Genomic DNA, 23,874 nt, shown 5'->3' with positions numbered 1-23,874 from the left:
TTGCCAGTAGGTTATTAATGTGGTGTAGAGTGCCTTCGTAGTAAGAATTAATACTGGTCTCTCAATGCGGATGTTTATTTCTGTACATGGTTTTGTTTCAGGTAGGCGTGAATGCAAGCATATGGGATACTTCAGCCGTTATGCAGTTTCGAGTCCATCATTACTACGGAGGTAGCAAGACTTTGCTCCGGTAGCTGACATGACCACTGTGCATGATGGACACAATTCATCAGTCGATGCGGTTGGGATGACCCACAGACTCGTGGTGGCAGCCTCTGTTTTTGTGACTTGCATGTGGAAATTCAGTAGCTGTTGATTTAAATTTGTGCAAGAGCTTATCGCAGTGAAGAAGGTAGAAGTAAGCAGCTAGGGTTACAGGTTGTAATGTTGGTTATGTGGCCACCACACCACACCACAGTTGCCCACTTTTGATTCCTAGTGACCAAGTATGGGGTGTTCGTAGCATGCCTCACAATGCCACAAGGAAGACCTCAGGCCCTCGTGCGATTATATACCTTGCTTTCCGAGGAGGTGTACTGTTATAGATTTAGTGGGAGTGCCTAGTCTGTCTCAAAGAGGAGTTTGAGATCAGGGGATGTGCTGAGTAGCAACTTTCATGTGAACTGTAGCTGTAGTGTGTGTTTACTGGCATCAACGAAGACATGGAGGACCAATTTGTCTGAATATCAGTGTTTCAGAAGATCAGTTGTGTGCGTGATGGGGAAGCAGCTTTTTTGGAGTTGGAGATGTGAAGAACGAGACAGAACGAAGCACCTGGAGTGTTTGTTACTTGGATAAGGAATTGCATTATTCAGGTATGTTAGAGAGTAGAGTTTGTTTGCATTCCATAGATCCTTCTTAGGAGTAATCCAAAGGATGCAGTACAAGTCATTTCATACAATAAACATAGACTTCAGGACTTCATTCAATATACGTAAACCTCGGTACTTTTGACACAATTACAAGAACGTGTTTCACATATGAATGTACATAACCTTCAGATTTTGCAATTCAAGTATGAAAGCTAATTTCAGTGCAGGCTTGAATACATTTATATCACAATTTAGAGTTTTAATTGTTGGTTGGTGATTATTAAATAACTTGACACGTGTAAAGTACACTCCTCTTTGACATTTAGCAGGGTTTACATCTTGTAATTAAATTATGTACATCTGTATTTCTTTTAAAATTATCCAACTTTTCCACCACAAATGATAGCAAGCAGAGTATAAATTCACTTGCAAGTGGAAGTATATTAAATTTACGAAATAATTCTCTACAAGGTAAGCTGCTTTTGACACCTGCCATTGTTGTGATTATTTTCTTTTGCATGTAAAAAGCCTTATTACTGTCTGTTGAATTCCCCCAAAATATTAATCCATAAGACACCACAGAGTGGAAATAAGCAAAGTAAACTAGCTTTATAGTATCTATTGTCATGGGTGGTATGACTGTTCTGATGGCAAGGCACGCAGAGCTTAATTAGGGAATAATATACTCAGTGTGCTTCTTCCAATCTGAGGTGTTGTCAACTTGTAAGCCAAGGAAATTGTTTGTTTCAACTTCCGCGATTAATTTCTCATCACCGTAACCTCTCCTTTTGCCTCTGTACGTAGGTACATGCACATTCACAACATTCCCTAGGGTGGAATGCTCACCTCGGGAGCTTACAGAGTTGTTCACGCCGACATTGTTGGTGCCCCGGCATATTCCTGCAGGCAGTCCACATCCCTTCTGTACTCACGTTTTCGGGCATATGCATTGTGCAGTGTTGATGGTTGTCGTTCCGTGCGGCGTGGTGTCCGCTCGCTTGCTCTGTGTTGGGGTACTAAAGTATGTATTTTCATTAATGTTCTAGGACACCGGCCATGCCGTCATCATGAAGTTACCTGCTTCAGTTCCCTCTGGGTGTTCTGTTTGACATGGCTGGGGTGAAGAACCAGAACGATATTGGCCGCAGTTAGATGACCTGTTACTGGCGAGTAAAACCTCTGTGTTGTGCCCCTGACACGAGATAGGGCGTTGGACCAACATTTCTCAAAGAGAGAGCATATTAATTGGCTCACAAAGTGCAGCGTATGTATAGAGCTACAATAACTGGATGTGAGTGAGTGAGTGAGTGTGTGTGTCTGTCTGTTCATAAGAGGCACCAGTACAAGAAGTAGGACACTGTCTTCTGACTTCATATCACAAAGAATATTAACTGGATGAATATTCGGAATATGTACCAAGTTGGAAGAGGAATACTTTTTCTGCCAAGCAACGGTAATGCTCTGACAGAGGCTGACTGCATGTTGGATGTTTGTTCTTACGTGTCTAATCCCCTGTATGTCTATGAACGGCATTCCCCCCTGCCCCCATTTCAGATTAAATATTTGAATAAGCAGGAGGCACCCATTAGATAAAATAAGTTGGCATGAGATTGTTCCATTTCAGACGACTTTGCCTCCAATGTCTGTGAAAGTGGCCCCTTGAGATTCTAGATTTCTTGTGTATCTTACACCTTTCCTGGTATATTGCAGGAGGAGTGCACCAACACTAGACAGACTGACATCCGAGAGAAGACCGCTTGTGTCCCCGATGGTTGGCCGTCCTGTTGCTGAGTGCGTACATGGAGAAGAGGACTGAATGCAGCGTGTAAATTTTGTGTGCCTCTGGAGAGGTGGTGCAGTTTTCTGTTATTTAACCCATTGACAGGGGCTTGCTCTGTTGTGGTAATTGTGTTGCAAGTGTGATAGCAACTTAGATATGAATCATGTGAACGTGTAAGGTGTGGATGTCTAGTTATGTGTGTGGGGTGTTCTACGGAGTGTAGTAAAATAGTAGAAATGTCGGCCGCAATCACATTGCGTTGATAAGAGTCTGCTTCATAGTGTGGTGGCCAACACATCTCGGAATGAGAGAGAGTTTGTCCTGTGTGAAAGGCTGTAAGTTGCAGGTGCTCTTGGCTTTGGCCGCAGCTTGTCACCAAAGATGTGATTCCTCTTCCTGGAAAGAATATGTTATTTCGTTTTATCTGCTTCATCCCATTTCACATTCTCAGTTCAAGCTAATGCCACAGGAAGATCTTCAAAACGTCAGTCATTGTGAATCTGTTCGGAAGCAGAGGGTGGGGGGGGGCTCTGCAGTTTCACTCGTTTAGGAAGTGCGGTGATGAAGATCTCTGGCATAGCTATACCGGACAGTCTTGATAGTAGTGGGTGTCCGTTCTCTGACCCAGGAGGGCTTTAAAAGTGTGCTGACCACGCATTACTTAGTTTGTATTTTCTTCATGTAAATCTGTAAAGAGATGTCAAAGCGGGAGGTAACGGGAATACTTAGTGATCATCACCGAGAGGGAGTTTCCAAACAGTCGTTAACGGGAGATGCGCAATAGCAGTTGTCCTATGATCGAAAAGTGTGACTTGCCAGTGATGAGATTGCTTTTTGTAAGTCAGGTAAGTGCAATGAGTTTTATGGATTGTGTGTGTTTTTCTGCAAGTGGTTTTCAGCGAATATTGCCGGCATTAATTTTGTTGGTAGTGTGTTAAGTGTTGATTGCTGCATGTGCCAAAATGAAGTCTGACGAAGGGAAGTTGGTGTTGTTGAAGTACGGTCACCAGTGGGCTGGGTCGTTGGGTGTGTTATAGATGCTCGTGAAGTACAACCTGGTGGCAGGGGGGCTGTGTAGTGGCGACATATGCAATAATCGTTTATAGTGCTTCCTTCATTGAGCTGTAGTTTACGAAATCCCACCTGTTTTCATAAATGATGGAAGATATTTAGGTTATGGAAATGTTTATTAGTTGGTGTCTTATAGGTGATGTTGGTCCTACTTTTCAAATGACTCAGCTCGCGAGACGTTTTCGCCCTTCTGCAAAATTACTTGTGAGAAATTATCGCGCAGGGAGAATGTCGGTGCTGAATTTGCGTGATGTCTTGAGTGCCAACATGAAATGTGACGAGGATAAGTTCGTGTTGGAAAGGACGTGGACGATTTCACTGGGTGATTTATAGGTAGACGTTCAGGTATTCAAGAGTTGTGTCTGGTATCAATCTGAGCAGTAACATAACGGCGACCGACAGGTTATGTGACAAATGTGCCCTAGGATGTAGGCGATGTAGATGCAAATTGTGGGCTACTTGTTTCGTAGTGCTTCGTGCTAAGTTGATTGAGCTGTAGTTTATTGGGTGTGGTTGGATTCATAAATTATTTTATGATTTTTGAGGTTATGGAAGTGATTGGTAGTTGGTTTCTTATAGGCGAAGTTGGTAGCTCGTTTCGCCTTAATTTTTTTCTTTACTTCCTGTCATTTTTAAAGGAGAAGATGTGAAACTAATGGTATTCACGGAATAAAGTTTCAGGTCTTCATAATTTTACAGTGTTTGGAGTGGTATTTCAGTCAGCATTTGGTTCGGCAGTGCCGTGTAGTGTTCGCGGACGGGCATGTACCTCAGGTGTATTGTCGGTAGATGACAGGACAGTTCGTCAGGGTGCGCACATATTGATCATTGAATATCCCTCATGCTCCGCCGGTGGCGGGATGTGTTCGCTGTTTTTCAGACGTTGCCGTCCCTACGTGCGAGAAAATGGCGCAGCTCCTCTGCTGTTATTGTTTACTTCGGACGGCGTGATGGTAGGATGCATGCCCAGTCGAGTGCAGCTTTACTCTCTTATATTTCCAATGCTTGCAAGTTTATTTGAACTGATGTTTGTCATCTTTCTCCTGTGTGAAGTACGTAAAGTGGGAAATATTTTGGTTGCACGAAAGGCCGGATTAGTTGCCAGTAGGTTATTAATGTGGTGTAGAGTGCCTTCGTAGTAAGAATTAATACTGGTCTCTCAATGCGGATGTTTATTTCTGTACATGGTTTTGTTTCAGGTAGGCGTGAATGCAAGCATATGGGATACTTCAGCCGTTATGCAGTTTCGAGTCCATCATTACTACGGAGGTAGCAAGACTTTGCTCCGGTAGCTGACATGACCACTGTGCATGATGGACACAATTCATCAGTCGATGCGGTTGGGATGACCCACAGACTCGTGGTGGCAGCCTCTGTTTTTGTGACTTGCATGTGGAAATTCAGTAGCTGTTGATTTAAATTTGTGCAAGAGCTTATCGCAGTGAAGAAGGTAGAAGTAAGCAGCTAGGGTTACAGGTTGTAATGTTGGTTATGTGGCCACCACACCACACCACAGTTGCCCACTTTTGATTCCTAGTGACCAAGTATGGGGTGTTCGTAGCATGCCTCACAATGCCACAAGGAAGACCTCAGGCCCTCGTGCGATTATATACCTTGCTTTCCGAGGAGGTGTACTGTTATAGATTTAGTGGGAGTGCCTAGTCTGTCTCAAAGAGGAGTTTGAGATCAGGGGATGTGCTGAGTAGCAACTTTCATGTGAACTGTAGCTGTAGTGTGTGTTTACTGGCATCAACGAAGACATGGAGGACCAATTTGTCTGAATATCAGTGTTTCAGAAGATCAGTTGTGTGCGTGATGGGGAAGCAGCTTTTTTGGAGTTGGAGATGTGAAGAACGAGACAGAACGAAGCACCTGGAGTGTTTGTTACTTGGATAAGGAATTGCATTATTCAGGTATGTTAGAGAGTAGAGTTTGTTTGCATTCCATAGATCCTTCTTAGGAGTAATCCAAAGGATGCAGTACAAGTCATTTCATACAATAAACATAAACTTCAGGACTTCATTCAATATACGTAAACCTCGGTACTTTTGACACAATTACAAGAACGTGTTTCACATATGAATGTACATAACCTTCAGATTTTGCAATTCAAGTATGAAAGCTAATTTCAGTGCAGGCTTGAATACATTTATATCACAATTTAGAGTTTTAATTGTTGGTTGGTGATTATTAAATAACTTGACACGTGTAAAGTACACTCCTCTTTGACATTTAGCAGGGTTTACATCTTGTAATTAAATTATGTACATCTGTATTTCTTTTAAAATTATCCAACTTTTCCACCACAAATGATAGCAAGCAGAGTATAAATTCACTTGCAAGTGGAAGTATATTAAATTTACGAAATAATTCTCTACAAGGTAAGCTGCTTTTGACACCTGCCATTGTTGTGATTATTTTCTTTTGCATGTAAAAAGCCTTATTACTGTCTGTTGAATTCCCCCAAAATATTAATCCATAAGACACCACAGAGTGGAAATAAGCAAAGTAAACTAGCTTTATAGTATCTATTGTCATGGGTGGTATGACTGTTCTGATGGCAAGGCACGCAGAGCTTAATTAGGGAATAATATACTCAGTGTGCTTCTTCCAATCTGAGGTGTTGTCAACTTGTAAGCCAAGGAAATTGTTTGTTTCAACTTCCGCGATTAATTTCTCATCACCGTAACCTCTCCTTTTGCCTCTGTACGTAGGTACATGCACATTCACAACATTCCCTAGGGTGGAATGCTCACCTCGGGAGCTTACAGAGTTGTTCACGCCGACATTGTTGGTGCCCCGGCATATTCCTGCAGGCAGTCCACATCCCTTCTGTACTCACGTTTTCGGGCATATGCATTGTGCAGTGTTGATGGTTGTCGTTCCGTGCGCCGTGATGTCCGCTCGCTTGCTCTGTGTTGGGGTACTGAAGTATGTATTTTCATTAATGTTCTAGGACACCGGCCATGCCGTCATCATGAAGTTACCTGCTTCAGTTCCCTCTGGGTGTTCTGTTTGACATGGCTGGGGTGAAGAACCAGAACGATATTGGCCGCAGTTAGATGACCTGTTACTGGCGAGTAAAACCTCTGTGTTGTGCCCCTGACACGAGATAGGGCTTTGGACCAACATTTCTCAAAGAGAGAGCATATTAATTGGCTCACAAAGGGCAGCGTATGTATAGAGCTACAATAACTGGATGTGAGTGAGTGAGTGTGTGTGTCTGTCTGTTTGTTCATAAGAGGCACCAGTACAAGAAGTAGGACACTGTCTTCTGACTTCATATCACAAAGAATATTAACTGGATGAATATTCGGAATGTGTACCAAGTTGGAAGAGGAATACTTTTTCTGCCAAGCAACGGTAATGCTCTGACAGAGGCTGACTGCATGTTGGATGTTTTTTCTTACGTGTCTAATCCCCTGTATGTCTATGAACGGCATTCCCCCCCCGCCCCCATTTCAGATTAAATATTTGAATAAGCAGGAGGCACCCATTAGATAAAATAAGTTGGCATGAGATTGTTCCATTTCAGACGACTTTGCCTCCAATGTCTGTGAAAGTGGCCCCTTGAGATTCTAGATTTCTTGTGTATCTTACACCTTTCCTGGTATATTGCAGGAGGAGTGCACCAACACTAGACAGACTGACTTCCGAGAGAAGACCGCTTGTGTCCCCGATGGTTGGCCGTCCTGTTGCTGAGTGCGTACATGGAGAAGAGGACTGAATGCAGCGTGTAAATTTTGTGTGCCTCTGGAGAGGTGGTGCAGTTTTCTGTTATTTAACCCATTGACAGGGGCTTGCTCTGTTGTGGTAATTGTGTTGCAAGTGTGATAGCAACTTAGATATGAATCATGTGAACGTGTAAGGTGTGGATGTCTAGTTATGTGTGTGGGGTGTTCTACGGAGTGTAGTAAAATAGTAGAAATGTCGGCCGCAATCACATTGCGTTGATAAGAGTCTGCTTCATAGTGTGGTGGCCAACACATCTCGGAATGAGAGAGAGTTTGTCCTGTGTGAAAGGCTGTAAGTTGCAGGTGCTCTTGGCTTTGGCCGCAGCTTGTCACCAAAGATGTGATTCCTCTTCCTGGAAAGAATATGTTATTTCGTTTTATCTGCTTCATCCCATTTCACATTCTCAGTTCAAGCTAATGCCACAGGAAGATCTTCAAAACGTCAGTCATTGTGAATCTGTTTCTATAGCAGATGGGTGGGGGGGGGCTCTGCAGTTTCACTCGTTTAGGAAGTGCGGTGATGAAGATCTCTGGCATAGCTATACCGGACAGTCTTGATAATAGTGGGTGTCCGTTCTCTGACCCAGGAGGGCTTTAAAATTGTGCTGACCACGCATTACTTAGTTTGTATTTTCTTCATGTAAATCTGTAAAGAGATGTCAAAGCGGGAGGTAACGGGAATGCTTAGTGATCATCACCGAGAGGGAGTTTCCAAACAGTCGTTAACGGGAGATGCGCAATAGCAGTTGTCCTATGATCGAAAAGTGTGACTTGCCAGTGATGAGATTGCTTTTTGTAAGTCAGGTAAGTGCAATGAGTTTTATGGATTGTGTGTGTTTTTCTGCAAGTGGTTTTCAGCGAATATTGCCGGCATTAATTTTGTTGGTAGTGTATTAAGTGTTGATTGCTGCATGTGCCAAAATGAAGTCTGACGAAGGGAAGTTGGTGTTGTTGAAGTACGGTCACCAGTGGGCTGGGTCGTTGGGTGTGTTATAGATGCTCGTGAAGTACAACCTGGTGGCAGGGGGGCTGTGTAGTGGCGACATATGCAATAATCGTTTATAGTGCTTCCTTCATTGAGCTGTAGTTTATGAAATCCCACCTGTTTTCATAAATGATGGAAGATATTTAGGTTATGGAAATGTTTATTAGTTGGTGTCTTATAGGTGATGTTGGTCGTACTTTTCAAATGACTCAGCTCGCGAGACGTTTTCGCCCTTCTGCAAAATTACTTGTGAGAAATTATCGCGCAGGGAGAATGTCGGTGCTGAATTTGCGTGATGTCTTGAGTGCCAACATGAAATGTGACGAGGATAAGTTCGTGTTGGAAAGGACGTGGACGATTTCAGTGGGTGATTTATAGGTAGACGTGCAGGTATTCAAGAGTTGTGTCTGGTATCAATCTGAGCAGTAACATAACGGCGACCGACAGGTTATGTGACAAATGTGCCCTAGGATGTAGGCGATGTAGATGCAAATTGTGGGCTACTTGTTTCGTAGTGCTTCGTGCTAAGTTGATTGAGCTGTAGTTTATTGGGTGTGGTTGGATTCATAAATTATTTTATGATTTTTGAGGTTATGGAAGTGATTGGTAGTTGGTTTCTTATAGGCGAAGTTGGTAGCTCGTTTCGCCTTAATTTTTTTCTTTACTTCCTGTCATTTTTAAAGGAGAAGATGTGAAACTAATGGTATTCACGGAATAAAGTTTGAGGTCTTCATAATTTTACAGTGTTTGGAGTGGTATTTCAGTCAGCATTTGGTTCGGCAGTGCCGTGTAGTGTTCGCGGACGGGCATGTACCTCAGGTGTATTGTCGGTAGATGACAGGACAGTTCGTCAGGGTGCGCACATATTGATCATTGAATATCCCTCATGCCCCGCCGGTGGCGGGATGTGTTCGCTGTTTTTCAGACGTTGCCGTCCCTACGTGCGAGAAAATGGCGCAGCTCCTCTGCTGTTATTGTTTACTTCGGACGGCGTGATGGTAGGATGCATGCCCAGTCGAGTGCAGCTTTACTCTCTTATATTTCCAATGCTTGCAAGTTTATTTGAACTGATGTTTGTCATCTTTCTCCTGTGTGAAGTACGTAAAGTGGGAAATATTTTGGTTGCACGAAAGGCCGGATTAGTTGCCAGTAGGTTATTAATGTGGTGTAGAGTGCCTTCGTAGTAAGAATTAATACTGGTCTCTCAATGCGGATGTTTATTTCTGTACATGGTTTTGTTTCAGGTAGGCGTGAATGCAAGCATATGGGATACTTCAGCCGTTATGCAGTTTCGAGTCCATCATTACTACGGAGGTAGCAAGACTTTGCTCCGGTAGCTGACATGACCACTGTGCATGATGGACACAATTCATCAGTCGATGCGGTTGGGATGACCCACAGACTCGTGGTGGCAGCCTCTGTTTTTGTGACTTGCATGTGGAAATTCAGTAGCTGTTGATTTAAATTTGTGCAAGAGCTTATCGCAGTGAAGAAGGTAGAAGTAAGCAGCTAGGGTTACAGGTTGTAATGTTGGTTATGTGGCCACCACACCACACCACAGTTGCCCACTTTTGATTCCTAGTGACCAAGTATGGGGTGTTCGTAGCATGCCTCACAATGCCACAAGGAAGACCTCAGGCCCTCGTGCGATTATATACCTTGCTTTCCGAGGAGGTGTACTGTTATAGATTTAGTGGGAGTGCCTAGTCTGTCTCAAAGAGGAGTTTGAGATCAGGGGATGTGCTGAGTAGCAACTTTCATGTGAACTGTAGCTGTAGTGTGTGTTTACTGGCATCAACGAAGACATGGAGGACCAATTTGTCTGAATATCAGTGTTTCAGAAGATCAGTTGTGTGCGTGATGGGGAAGCAGCTTTTTTGGAGTTGGAGATGTGAAGAACGAGACAGAACGAAGCACCTGGAGTGTTTGTTACTTGGATAAGGAATTGCATTATTCAGGTATGTTAGAGAGTAGAGTTTGTTTGCATTCCATAGATCCTTCTTAGGAGTAATCCAAAGGATGCAGTACAAGTCATTTCATACAATAAACATAGACTTCAGGACTTCATTCAATATACGTAAACCTCGGTACTTTTGACACAATTACAAGAACGTGTTTCACATATGAATGTACATAACCTTCAGATTTTGCAATTCAAGTATGAAAGCTAATTTCAGTGCAGGCTTGAATACATTTATATCACAATTTAGAGTTTTAATTGTTGGTTGGTGATTATTAAATAACTTGACACGTGTAAAGTACACTCCTCTTTGACATTTAGCAGGGTTTACATCTTGTAATTAAATTATGTACATCTGTATTTCTTTTAAAATTATCCAACTTTTCCACCACAAATGATAGCAAGCAGAGTATAAATTCACTTGCAAGTGGAAGTATATTAAATTTACGAAATAATTCTCTACAAGGTAAGCTGCTTTTGACACCTGCCATTGTTGTGATTATTTTCTTTTGCATGTAAAAAGCCTTATTACTGTCTGTTGAATTCCCCCAAAATATTAATCCATAAGACACCACAGAGTGGAAATAAGCAAAGTAAACTAGCTTTATAGTATCTATTGTCATGGGTGGTATGACTGTTCTGATGGCAAGGCACGCAGAGCTTAATTAGGGAATAATATACTCAGTGTGCTTCTTCCAATCTGAGGTGTTGTCAACTTGTAAGCCAAGGAAATTGTTTGTTTCAACTTCCGCGATTAATTTCTCATCACCGTAACCTCTCCTTTTGCCTCTGTACGTAGGTACATGCACATTCACAACATTCCCTAGGGTGGAATGCTCACCTCGGGAGCTTACAGAGTTGTTCACGCCGACATTGTTGGTGCCCCGGCATATTCCTGCAGGCAGTCCACATCCCTTCTGTACTCACGTTTTCGGGCATATGCATTGTGCAGTGTTGATGGTTGTCGTTCCGTGCGGCGTGGTGTCCGCTCGCTTGCTCTGTGTTGGGGTACTAAAGTATGTATTTTCATTAATGTTCTAGGACACCGGCCATGCCGTCATCATGAAGTTACCTGCTTCAGTTCCCTCTGGGTGTTCTGTTTGACATGGCTGGGGTGAAGAACCAGAACGATATTGGCCGCAGTTAGATGACCTGTTACTGGCGAGTAAAACCTCTGTGTTGTGCCCCTGACACGAGATAGGGCGTTGGACCAACATTTCTCAAAGAGAGAGCATATTAATTGGCTCACAAAGTGCAGCGTATGTATAGAGCTACAATAACTGGATGTGAGTGAGTGAGTGAGTGTGTGTGTCTGTCTGTTCATAAGAGGCACCAGTACAAGAAGTAGGACACTGTCTTCTGACTTCATATCACAAAGAATATTAACTGGATGAATATTCGGAATATGTACCAAGTTGGAAGAGGAATACTTTTTCTGCCAAGCAACGGTAATGCTCTGACAGAGGCTGACTGCATGTTGGATGTTTGTTCTTACGTGTCTAATCCCCTGTATGTCTATGAACGGCATTCCCCCCTGCCCCCATTTCAGATTAAATATTTGAATAAGCAGGAGGCACCCATTAGATAAAATAAGTTGGCATGAGATTGTTCCATTTCAGACGACTTTGCCTCCAATGTCTGTGAAAGTGGCCCCTTGAGATTCTAGATTTCTTGTGTATCTTACACCTTTCCTGGTATATTGCAGGAGGAGTGCACCAACACTAGACAGACTGACATCCGAGAGAAGACCGCTTGTGTCCCCGATGGTTGGCCGTCCTGTTGCTGAGTGCGTACATGGAGAAGAGGACTGAATGCAGCGTGTAAATTTTGTGTGCCTCTGGAGAGGTGGTGCAGTTTTCTGTTATTTAACCCATTGACAGGGGCTTGCTCTGTTGTGGTAATTGTGTTGCAAGTGTGATAGCAACTTAGATATGAATCATGTGAACGTGTAAGGTGTGGATGTCTAGTTATGTGTGTGGGGTGTTCTACGGAGTGTAGTAAAATAGTAGAAATGTCGGCCGCAATCACATTGCGTTGATAAGAGTCTGCTTCATAGTGTGGTGGCCAACACATCTCGGAATGAGAGAGAGTTTGTCCTGTGTGAAAGGCTGTAAGTTGCAGGTGCTCTTGGCTTTGGCCGCAGCTTGTCACCAAAGATGTGATTCCTCTTCCTGGAAAGAATATGTTATTTCGTTTTATCTGCTTCATCCCATTTCACATTCTCAGTTCAAGCTAATGCCACAGGAAGATCTTCAAAACGTCAGTCATTGTGAATCTGTTCGGAAGCAGAGGGTGGGGGGGGGCTCTGCAGTTTCACTCGTTTAGGAAGTGCGGTGATGAAGATCTCTGGCATAGCTATACCGGACAGTCTTGATAGTAGTGGGTGTCCGTTCTCTGACCCAGGAGGGCTTTAAAAGTGTGCTGACCACGCATTACTTAGTTTGTATTTTCTTCATGTAAATCTGTAAAGAGATGTCAAAGCGGGAGGTAACGGGAATACTTAGTGATCATCACCGAGAGGGAGTTTCCAAACAGTCGTTAACGGGAGATGCGCAATAGCAGTTGTCCTATGATCGAAAAGTGTGACTTGCCAGTGATGAGATTGCTTTTTGTAAGTCAGGTAAGTGCAATGAGTTTTATGGATTGTGTGTGTTTTTCTGCAAGTGGTTTTCAGCGAATATTGCCGGCATTAATTTTGTTGGTAGTGTGTTAAGTGTTGATTGCTGCATGTGCCAAAATGAAGTCTGACGAAGGGAAGTTGGTGTTGTTGAAGTACGGTCACCAGTGGGCTGGGTCGTTGGGTGTGTTATAGATGCTCGTGAAGTACAACCTGGTGGCAGGGGGGCTGTGTAGTGGCGACATATGCAATAATCGTTTATAGTGCTTCCTTCATTGAGCTGTAGTTTACGAAATCCCACCTGTTTTCATAAATGATGGAAGATATTTAGGTTATGGAAATGTTTATTAGTTGGTGTCTTATAGGTGATGTTGGTCCTACTTTTCAAATGACTCAGCTCGCGAGACGTTTTCGCCCTTCTGCAAAATTACTTGTGAGAAATTATCGCGCAGGGAGAATGTCGGTGCTGAATTTGCGTGATGTCTTGAGTGCCAACATGAAATGTGACGAGGATAAGTTCGTGTTGGAAAGGACGTGGACGATTTCACTGGGTGATTTATAGGTAGACGTTCAGGTATTCAAGAGTTGTGTCTGGTATCAATCTGAGCAGTAACATAACGGCGACCGACAGGTTATGTGACAAATGTGCCCTAGGATGTAGGCGATGTAGATGCAAATTGTGGGCTACTTGTTTCGTAGTGCTTCGTGCTAAGTTGATTGAGCTGTAGTTTATTGGGTGTGGTTGGATTCATAAATTATTTTATGATTTTTGAGGTTATGGAAGTGATTGGTAGTTGGTTTCTTATAGGCGAAGTTGGTAGCTCGTTTCGCCTTAATTTTTTTCTTTACTTCCTGTCATTTTTAAAGGAGAAGATGTGAAACTAATGGTATTCACGGAATAAAGTTTGAGGTCTTCATAATTTTACAGTGTTTGGAGTGGTATTTCAGTCAGCATTTGGTTCGGCAGTGCCGTGTAGTGTTCGCGGACGGGCATGTACCTCAGGTGTATTGTCGGTAGATGACAGGACAGTTCGTCAGGGTGCGCACATATTGATCATTGAATATCCCTCATGCTCCGCCGGTGGCGGGATGTGTTCGCTGTTTTTCAGACGTTGCCGTCCCTACGTGCGAGAAAATGGCGCAGCTCCTCTGCTGTTATTGTTTACTTCGGACGGCGTGATGGTAGGATGCATGCCCAGTCGAGTGCAGCTTTACTCTCTTATATTTCCAATGCTTGCAAGTTTATTTGAACTGATGTTTGTCATCTTTCTCCTGTGTGAAGTACGTAAAGTGGGAAATATTTTGGTTGCACGAAAGGCCGGATTAGTTGCCAGTAGGTTATTAATGTGGTGTAGAGTGCCTTCGTAGTAAGAATTAATACTGGTCTCTCAATGCGGATGTTTATTTCTGTACATGGTTTTGTTTCAGGTAGGCGTGAATGCAAGCATATGGGATACTTCAGCCGTTATGCAGTTTCGAGTCCATCATTACTACGGAGGTAGCAAGACTTTGCTCCGGTAGCTGACATGACCACTGTGCATGATGGACACAATTCATCAGTCGATGCGGTTGGGATGACCCACAGACTCGTGGTGGCAGCCTCTGTTTTTGTGACTTGCATGTGGAAATTCAGTAGCTGTTGATTTAAATTTGTGCAAGAGCTTATCGCAGTGAAGAAGGTAGAAGTAAGCAGCTAGGGTTACAGGTTGTAATGTTGGTTATGTGGCCACCACACCACACCACAGTTGCCCACTTTTGATTCCTAGTGACCAAGTATGGGGTGTTCGTAGCATGCCTCACAATGCCACAAGGAAGACCTCAGGCCCTCGTGCGATTATATACCTTGCTTTCCGAGGAGGTGTACTGTTATAGATTTAGTGGGAGTGCCTAGTCTGTCTCAAAGAGGAGTTTGAGATCAGGGGATGTGCTGAGTAGCAACTTTCATGTGAACTGTAGCTGTAGTGTGTGTTTACTGGCATCAACGAAGACATGGAGGACCAATTTGTCTGAATATCAGTGTTTCAGAAGATCAGTTGTGTGCGTGATGGGGAAGCAGCTTTTTTGGAGTTGGAGATGTGAAGAACGAGACAGAACGAAGCACCTGGAGTGTTTGTTACTTGGATAAGGAATTGCATTATTCAGGTATGTTAGAGAGTAGAGTTTGTTTGCATTCCATAGATCCTTCTTAGGAGTAATCCAAAGGATGCAGTACAAGTCATTTCATACAATAAACATAAACTTCAGGACTTCATTCAATATACGTAAACCTCGGTACTTTTGACACAATTACAAGAACGTGTTTCACATATGAATGTACATAACCTTCAGATTTTGCAATTCAAGTATGAAAGCTAATTTCAGTGCAGGCTTGAATACATTTATATCACAATTTAGAGTTTTAATTGTTGGTTGGTGATTATTAAATAACTTGACACGTGTAAAGTACACTCCTCTTTGACATTTAGCAGGGTTTACATCTTGTAATTAAATTATGTACATCTGTATTTCTTTTAAAATTATCCAACTTTTCCACCACAAATGATAGCAAGCAGAGTATAAATTCACTTGCAAGTGGAAGTATATTAAATTTACGAAATAATTCTCTACAAGGTAAGCTGCTTTTGACACCTGCCATTGTTGTGATTATTTTCTTTTGCATGTAAAAAGCCTTATTACTGTCTGTTGAATTCCCCCAAAATATTAATCCATAAGACACCACAGAGTGGAAATAAGCAAAGTAAACTAGCTTTATAGTATCTATTGTCATGGGTGGTATGACTGTTCTGATGGCAAGGCACGCAGAGCTTAATTAGGGAATAATATACTCAGTGTGCTTCTTCCAATCTGAGGTGTTGTCAACTTGTAAGCCAAGGAAATTGTTTGTTTCAACTTCCGCGATTAATTTCTCATCACCGTAACCTCTCCTTTTGCCTCTGTACGTAGGTACATGCACATTCACAACATTCCCTAGGGTGGAATGCTCACCTCGGGAGCTTACAGAGTTGTTCACGCCGACATTGTTGGTGCCCCGGCATATTCCTGCAGGCAGTCCACATCCCTTCTGTACTCACGTTTTCGGGCATATGCATTGTGCAGTGTTGATGGTTGTCGTTCCGTGCGCCGTGATGTCCGCTCGCTTGCTCTGTGTTGGGGTACTGAAGTATGTATTTTCATTAATGTTCTAGGACACCGGCCATGCCGTCATCATGAAGTTACCTGCTTCAGTTCCCTCTGGGTGTTCTGTTTGACATGGCTGGGGTGAAGAACCAGAACGATATTGGCCGCAGTTAGATGACCTGTTACTGGCGAGTAAAACCTCTGTGTTGTGCCCCTGACACGAGATAGGGCTTTGGACCAACATTTCTCAAAGAGAGAGCATATTAATTGGCTCACAAAGGGCAGCGTATGTATAGAGCTACAATAACTGGATGTGAGTGAGTGAGTGTGTGTGTCTGTCTGTTTGTTCATAAGAGGCACCAGTACAAGAAGTAGGACACTGTCTTCTGACTTCATATCACAAAGAATATTAACTGGATGAATATTCGGAATGTGTACCAAGTTGGAAGAGGAATACTTTTTCTGCCAAGCAACGGTAATGCTCTGACAGAGGCTGACTGCATGTTGGATGTTTTTTCTTACGTGTCTAATCCCCTGTATGTCTATGAACGGCATTCCCCCCCCGCCCCCATTTCAGATTAAATATTTGAATAAGCAGGAGGCACCCATTAGATAAAATAAGTTGGCATGAGATTGTTCCATTTCAGACGACTTTGCCTCCAATGTCTGTGAAAGTGGCCCCTTGAGATTCTAGATTTCTTGTGTATCTTACACCTTTCCTGGTATATTGCAGGAGGAGTGCACCAACACTAGACAGACTGACTTCCGAGAGAAGACCGCTTGTGTCCCCGATGGTTGGCCGTCCTGTTGCTGAGTGCGTACATGGAGAAGAGGACTGAATGCAGCGTGTAAATTTTGTGTGCCTCTGGAGAGGTGGTGCAGTTTTCTGTTATTTAACCCATTGACAGGGGCTTGCTCTGTTGTGGTAATTGTGTTGCAAGTGTGATAGCAACTTAGATATGAATCATGTGAACGTGTAAGGTGTGGATGTCTAGTTATGTGTGTGGGGTGTTCTACGGAGTGTAGTAAAATAGTAGAAATGTCGGCCGCAATCACATTGCGTTGATAAGAGTCTGCTTCATAGTGTGGTGGCCAACACATCTCGGAATGAGAGAGAGTTTGTCCTGTGTGAAAGGCTGTAAGTTGCAGGTGCTCTTGGCTTTGGCCGCAGCTTGTCACCAAAGATGTGATTCCTCTTCCTGGAAAGAATATGTTATTTCGTTTTATCTGCTTCATCCCATTTCACATTCTCAGTTCAAGCTAATGCCACAGGAAGATCTTCAAAACGTCAGTCATTGTGAATCTGTTTCTATAGCAGATGGGTGGGGGGGGGCTCTGCAGTTTCACTCGTTTAGGAAGTGCGGTGATGAAGATCTCTGGCATAGCTATACCGGACAGTCTTGATAATAGTGGGTGTCCGTTCTCTGACCCAGGAGGGCTTTAAAATTGTGCTGACCACGCATTACTTAGTTTGTATTTTCTTCATGTAAATCTGTAAAGAGATGTCAAAGCGGGAGGTAACGGGAATGCTTAGTGATCATCACCGAGAGGGAGTTTCCAAACAGTCGTTAACGGGAGATGCGCAATAGCAGTTGTCCTATGATCGAAAAGTGTGACTTGCCAGTGATGAGATTGCTTTTTGTAAGTCAGGTAAGTGCAATGAGTTTTATGGATTGTGTGTGTTTTTCTGCAAGTGGTTTTCAGCGAATATTGCCGGCATTAATTTTGTTGGTAGTGTATTAAGTGTTGATTGCTGCATGTGCCAAAATGAAGTCTGACGAAGGGAAGTTGGTGTTGTTGAAGTACGGTCACCAGTGGGCTGGGTCGTTGGGTGTGTTATAGATGCTCGTGAAGTACAACCTGGTGGCAGGGGGGCTGTGTAGTGGCGACATATGCAATAATCGTTTATAGTGCTTCCTTCATTGAGCTGTAGTTTATGAAATCCCACCTGTTTTCATAAATGATGGAAGATATTTAGGTTATGGAAATGTTTATTAGTTGGTGTCTTATAGGTGATGTTGGTCGTACTTTTCAAATGACTCAGCTCGCGAGACGTTTTCGCCCTTCTGCAAAATTACTTGTGAGAAATTATCGCGCAGGGAGAATGTCGGTGCTGAATTTGCGTGATGTCTTGAGTGCCAACATGAAATGTGACGAGGATAAGTTCGTGTTGGAAAGGACGTGGACGATTTCAGTGGGTGATTTATAGGTAGACGTGCAGGTATTCAAGAGTTGTGTCTGGTATCAATCTGAGCAGTAACATAACGGCGACCGACAGGTTATGTGACAAATGTGCCCTAGGATGTAGGCGATGTAGATGCAAATTGTGGGCTACTTGTTTCGTAGTGCTTCGTGCTAAGTTGATTGAGCTGTAGTTTATTGGGTGTGGTTGGATTCATAAATTATTTTATGATTTTTGAGGTTATGGAAGTGATTGGTAGTTGGTTTCTTATAGGCGAAGTTGGTAGCTCGTTTCGCCTTAATTTTTTTCTTTACTTCCTGTCATTTTTAAAGGAGAAGATGTGAAACTAATGGTATTCACGGAATAAAGTTTGAGGTCTTCATAATTTTACAGTGTTTGGAGTGGTATTTCAGTCAGCATTTGGTTCGGCAGTGCCGTGTAGTGTTCGCGGACGGGCATGTACCTCAGGTGTATTGTCGGTAGATGACAGGACAGTTCGTCAGGGTGCGCACATATTGATCATTGAATATCCCTCATGCTCCGCCGGTGGCGGGATGTGTTCGCTGTTTTTCAGACGTTGCCGTCCCTACGTGCGAGAAAATGGCGCAGCTCCTCTGCTGTTATTGTTTACTTCGGACGGCGTGATGGTAGGATGCATGCCCAGTCGAGTGCAGCTTTACTCTCTTATATTTCCAATGCTTGCAAGTTTATTTGAACTGATGTTTGTCATCTTTCTCCTGTGTGAAGTACGTAAAGTGGGAAATATTTTGGTTGCACGAAAGGCCGGATTAGTTGCCAGTAGGTTATTAATGTGGTGTAGAGTGCCTTCGTAGTAAGAATTAATACTGGTCTCTCAATGCGGATGTTTATTTCTGTACATGGTTTTGTTTCAGGTAGGCGTGAATGCAAGCATATGGGATACTTCAGCCGTTATGCAGTTTCGAGTCCATCATTACTACGGAGGTAGCAAGACTTTGCTCCGGTAGCTGACATGACCACTGTGCATGATGGACACAATTCATCAGTCGATGCGGTTGGGATGACCCACAGACTCGTGGTGGCAGCCTCTGTTTTTGTGACTTGCATGTGGAAATTCAGTAGCTGTTGATTTAAATTTGTGCAAGAGCTTATCGCAGTGAAGAAGGTAGAAGTAAGCAGCTAGGGTTACAGGTTGTAATGTTGGTTATGTGGCCACCACACCACACCACAGTTGCCCACTTTTGATTCCTAGTGACCAAGTATGGGGTGTTCGTAGCATGCCTCACAATGCCACAAGGAAGACCTCAGGCCCTCGTGCGATTATATACCTTGCTTTCCGAGGAGGTGTACTGTTATAGATTTAGTGGGAGTGCCTAGTCTGTCTCAAAGAGGAGTTTGAGATCAGGGGATGTGCTGAGTAGCAACTTTCATGTGAACTGTAGCTGTAGTGTGTGTTTACTGGCATCAACGAAGACATGGAGGACCAATTTGTCTGAATATCAGTGTTTCAGAAGATCAGTTGTGTGCGTGATGGGGAAGCAGCTTTTTTGGAGTTGGAGATGTGAAGAACGAGACAGAACGAAGCACCTGGAGTGTTTGTTACTTGGATAAGGAATTGCATTATTCAGGTATGTTAGAGAGTAGAGTTTGTTTGCATTCCATAGATCCTTCTTAGGAGTAATCCAAAGGATGCAGTACAAGTCATTTCATACAATAAACATAGACTTCAGGACTTCATTCAATATACGTAAACCTCGGTACTTTTGACACAATTACAAGAACGTGTTTCACATATGAATGTACATAACCTTCAGATTTTGCAATTCAAGTATGAAAGCTAATTTCAGTGCAGGCTTGAATACATTTATATCACAATTTAGAGTTTTAATTGTTGGTTGGTGATTATTAAATAACTTGACACGTGTAAAGTACACTCCTCTTTGACATTTAGCAGGGTTTACATCTTGTAATTAAATTATGTACATCTGTATTTCTTTTAAAATTATCCAACTTTTCCACCACAAATGATAGCAAGCAGAGTATAAATTCACTTGCAAGTGGAAGTATATTAAATTTACGAAATAATTCTCTACAAGGTAAGCTGCTTTTGACACCTGCCATTGTTGTGATTATTTTCTTTTGCATGTAAAAAGCCTTATTACTGTCTGTTGAATTCCCCCAAAATATTAATCCATAAGACACCACAGAGTGGAAATAAGCAAAGTAAACTAGCTTTATAGTATCTATTGTCATGGGTGGTATGACTGTTCTGATGGCAAGGCACGCAGAGCTTAATTAGGGAATAATATACTCAGTGTGCTTCTTCCAATCTGAGGTGTTGTCAACTTGTAAGCCAAGGAAATTGTTTGTTTCAACTTCCGCGATTAATTTCTCATCACCGTAACCTCTCCTTTTGCCTCTGTACGTAGGTACATGCACATTCACAACATTCCCTAGGGTGGAATGCTCACCTCGGGAGCTTACAGAGTTGTTCACGCCGACATTGTTGGTGCCCCGGCATATTCCTGCAGGCAGTCCACATCCCTTCTGTACTCACGTTTTCGGGCATATGCATTGTGCAGTGTTGATGGTTGTCGTTCCGTGCGGCGTGGTGTCCGCTCGCTTGCTCTGTGTTGGGGTACTAAAGTATGTATTTTCATTAATGTTCTAGGACACCGGCCATGCCGTCATCATGAAGTTACCTGCTTCAGTTCCCTCTGGGTGTTCTGTTTGACATGGCTGGGGTGAAGAACCAGAACGATATTGGCCGCAGTTAGATGACCTGTTACTGGCGAGTAAAACCTCTGTGTTGTGCCCCTGACACGAGATAGGGCGTTGGACCAACATTTCTCAAAGAGAGAGCATATTAATTGGCTCACAAAGTGCAGCGTATGTATAGAGCTACAATAACTGGATGTGAGTGAGTGAGTGAGTGTGTGTGTCTGTCTGTTCATAAGAGGCACCAGTACAAGAAGTAGGACACTGTCTTCTGACTTCATATCACAAAGAATATTAACTGGATGAATATTCGGAATATGTACCAAGTTGGAAGAGGAATACTTTTTCTGCCAAGCAACGGTAATGCTCTGACAGAGGCTGACTGCATGTTGGATGTTTGTTCTTACGTGTCTAATCCCCTGTATGTCTATGAACGGCATTCCCCCCTGCCCCCATTTCAGATTAAATATTTGAATAAGCAGGAGGCACCCATTAGATAAAATAAGTTGGCATGAGATTGTTCCATTTCAGACGACTTTGCCTCCAATGTCTGTGAAAGTGGCCCCTTGAGATTCTAGATTTCTTGTGTATCTTACACCTTTCCTGGTATATTGCAGGAGGAGTGCACCAACACTAGACAGACTGACATCCGAGAGAAGACCGCTTGTGTCCCCGATGGTTGGCCGTCCTGTTGCTGAGTGCGTACATGGAGAAGAGGACTGAATGCAGCGTGTAAATTTTGTGTGCCTCTGGAGAGGTGGTGCAGTTTTCTGTTATTTAACCCATTGACAGGGGCTTGCTCTGTTGTGGTAATTGTGTTGCAAGTGTGATAGCAACTTAGATATGAATCATGTGAACGTGTAAGGTGTGGATGTCTAGTTATGTGTGTGGGGTGTTCTACGGAGTGTAGTAAAATAGTAGAAATGTCGGCCGCAATCACATTGCGTTGATAAGAGTCTGCTTCATAGTGTGGTGGCCAACACATCTCGGAATGAGAGAGAGTTTGTCCTGTGTGAAAGGCTGTAAGTTGCAGGTGCTCTTGGCTTTGGCCGCAGCTTGTCACCAAAGATGTGATTCCTCTTCCTGGAAAGAATATGTTATTTCGTTTTATCTGCTTCATCCCATTTCACATTCTCAGTTCAAGCTAATGCCACAGGAAGATCTTCAAAACGTCAGTCATTGTGAATCTGTTCGGAAGCAGAGGGTGGGGGGGGGCTCTGCAGTTTCACTCGTTTAGGAAGTGCGGTGATGAAGATCTCTGGCATAGCTATACCGGACAGTCTTGATAGTAGTGGGTGTCCGTTCTCTGACCCAGGAGGGCTTTAAAAGTGTGCTGACCACGCATTACTTAGTTTGTATTTTCTTCATGTAAATCTGTAAAGAGATGTCAAAGCGGGAGGTAACGGGAATACTTAGTGATCATCACCGAGAGGGAGTTTCCAAACAGTCGTTAACGGGAGATGCGCAATAGCAGTTGTCCTATGATCGAAAAGTGTGACTTGCCAGTGATGAGATTGCTTTTTGTAAGTCAGGTAAGTGCAATGAGTTTTATGGATTGTGTGTGTTTTTCTGCAAGTGGTTTTCAGCGAATATTGCCGGCATTAATTTTGTTGGTAGTGTGTTAAGTGTTGATTGCTGCATGTGCCAAAATGAAGTCTGACGAAGGGAAGTTGGTGTTGTTGAAGTACGGTCACCAGTGGGCTGGGTCGTTGGGTGTGTTATAGATGCTCGTGAAGTACAACCTGGTGGCAGGGGGGCTGTGTAGTGGCGACATATGCAATAATCGTTTATAGTGCTTCCTTCATTGAGCTGTAGTTTACGAAATCCCACCTGTTTTCATAAATGATGGAAGATATTTAGGTTATGGAAATGTTTATTAGTTGGTGTCTTATAGGTGATGTTGGTCCTACTTTTCAAATGACTCAGCTCGCGAGACGTTTTCGCCCTTCTGCAAAATTACTTGTGAGAAATTATCGCGCAGGGAGAATGTCGGTGCTGAATTTGCGTGATGTCTTGAGTGCCAACATGAAATGTGACGAGGATAAGTTCGTGTTGGAAAGGACGTGGACGATTTCACTGGGTGATTTATAGGTAGACGTTCAGGTATTCAAGAGTTGTGTCTGGTATCAATCTGAGCAGTAACATAACGGCGACCGACAGGTTATGTGACAAATGTGCCCTAGGATGTAGGCGATGTAGATGCAAATTGTGGGCTACTTGTTTCGTAGTGCTTCGTGCTAAGTTGATTGAGCTGTAGTTTATTGGGTGTGGTTGGATTCATAAATTATTTTATGATTTTTGAGGTTATGGAAGTGATTGGTAGTTGGTTTCTTATAGGCGAAGTTGGTAGCTCGTTTCGCCTTAATTTTTTTCTTTACTTCCTGTCATTTTTAAAGGAGAAGATGTGAAACTAATGGTATTCACGGAATAAAGTTTCAGGTCTTCATAATTTTACAGTGTTTGGAGTGGTATTTCAGTCAGCATTTGGTTCGGCAGTGCCGTGTAGTGTTCGCGGACGGGCATGTACCTCAGGTGTATTGTCGGTAGATGACAGGACAGTTCGTCAGGGTGCGCACATATTGATCATTGAATATCCCTCATGCTCCGCCGGTGGCGGGATGTGTTCGCTGTTTTTCAGACGTTGCCGTCCCTACGTGCGAGAAAATGGCGCAGCTCCTCTGCTGTTATTGTTTACTTCGGACGGCGTGATGGTAGGATGCATGCCCAGTCGAGTGCAGCTTTACTCTCTTATATTTCCAATGCTTGCAAGTTTATTTGAACTGATGTTTGTCATCTTTCTCCTGTGTGAAGTACGTAAAGTGGGAAATATTTTGGTTGCACGAAAGGCCGGATTAGTTGCCAGTAGGTTATTAATGTGGTGTAGAGTGCCTTCGTAGTAAGAATTAATACTGGTCTCTC

The 23,874-nt window shown here is 43.1% G+C and overlaps 1 protein-coding gene across 3 annotated transcripts in view; it reads left to right on the top strand.

Moving 5' to 3' along the window:
* LOC147874298 (uncharacterized) overlaps nt 1-23,874 on the top strand; it is an 88,416-nt gene that overhangs the window by 40,422 nt on the left and 24,120 nt on the right. For all 3 annotated transcript variants that reach the window (XM_087345716.1, XM_087345715.1, XM_087345714.1), the window contains 15 exons: nt 102-815; nt 1,859-2,265; nt 2,523-4,715; nt 4,863-5,576; nt 6,620-6,837; nt 7,285-9,479; nt 9,627-10,340; nt 11,384-11,790; nt 12,048-14,240; nt 14,388-15,101; nt 16,145-16,362; nt 16,810-19,004; nt 19,152-19,865; nt 20,909-21,315; nt 21,573-23,765. The gene's annotated coding sequence lies outside the window, so the exon portion shown is untranslated. The remainder of the gene's footprint in view (nt 1-101; nt 816-1,858; nt 2,266-2,522; nt 4,716-4,862; nt 5,577-6,619; nt 6,838-7,284; nt 9,480-9,626; nt 10,341-11,383; nt 11,791-12,047; nt 14,241-14,387; nt 15,102-16,144; nt 16,363-16,809; nt 19,005-19,151; nt 19,866-20,908; nt 21,316-21,572; nt 23,766-23,874) is intronic.

Source organism: Zootermopsis nevadensis, unplaced genomic scaffold (genome assembly GCF_977971745.1).
Source record: "Zootermopsis nevadensis isolate Lab colony 2312 unplaced genomic scaffold, Znev_1.0 Znev_ptg000009l, whole genome shotgun sequence".
NCBI classification, from domain to species: Eukaryota; Metazoa; Arthropoda; class Insecta; order Blattodea; family Termopsidae; genus Zootermopsis; species Zootermopsis nevadensis.
This window is presented reverse-complemented; position numbering and strand designations above follow the sequence as displayed.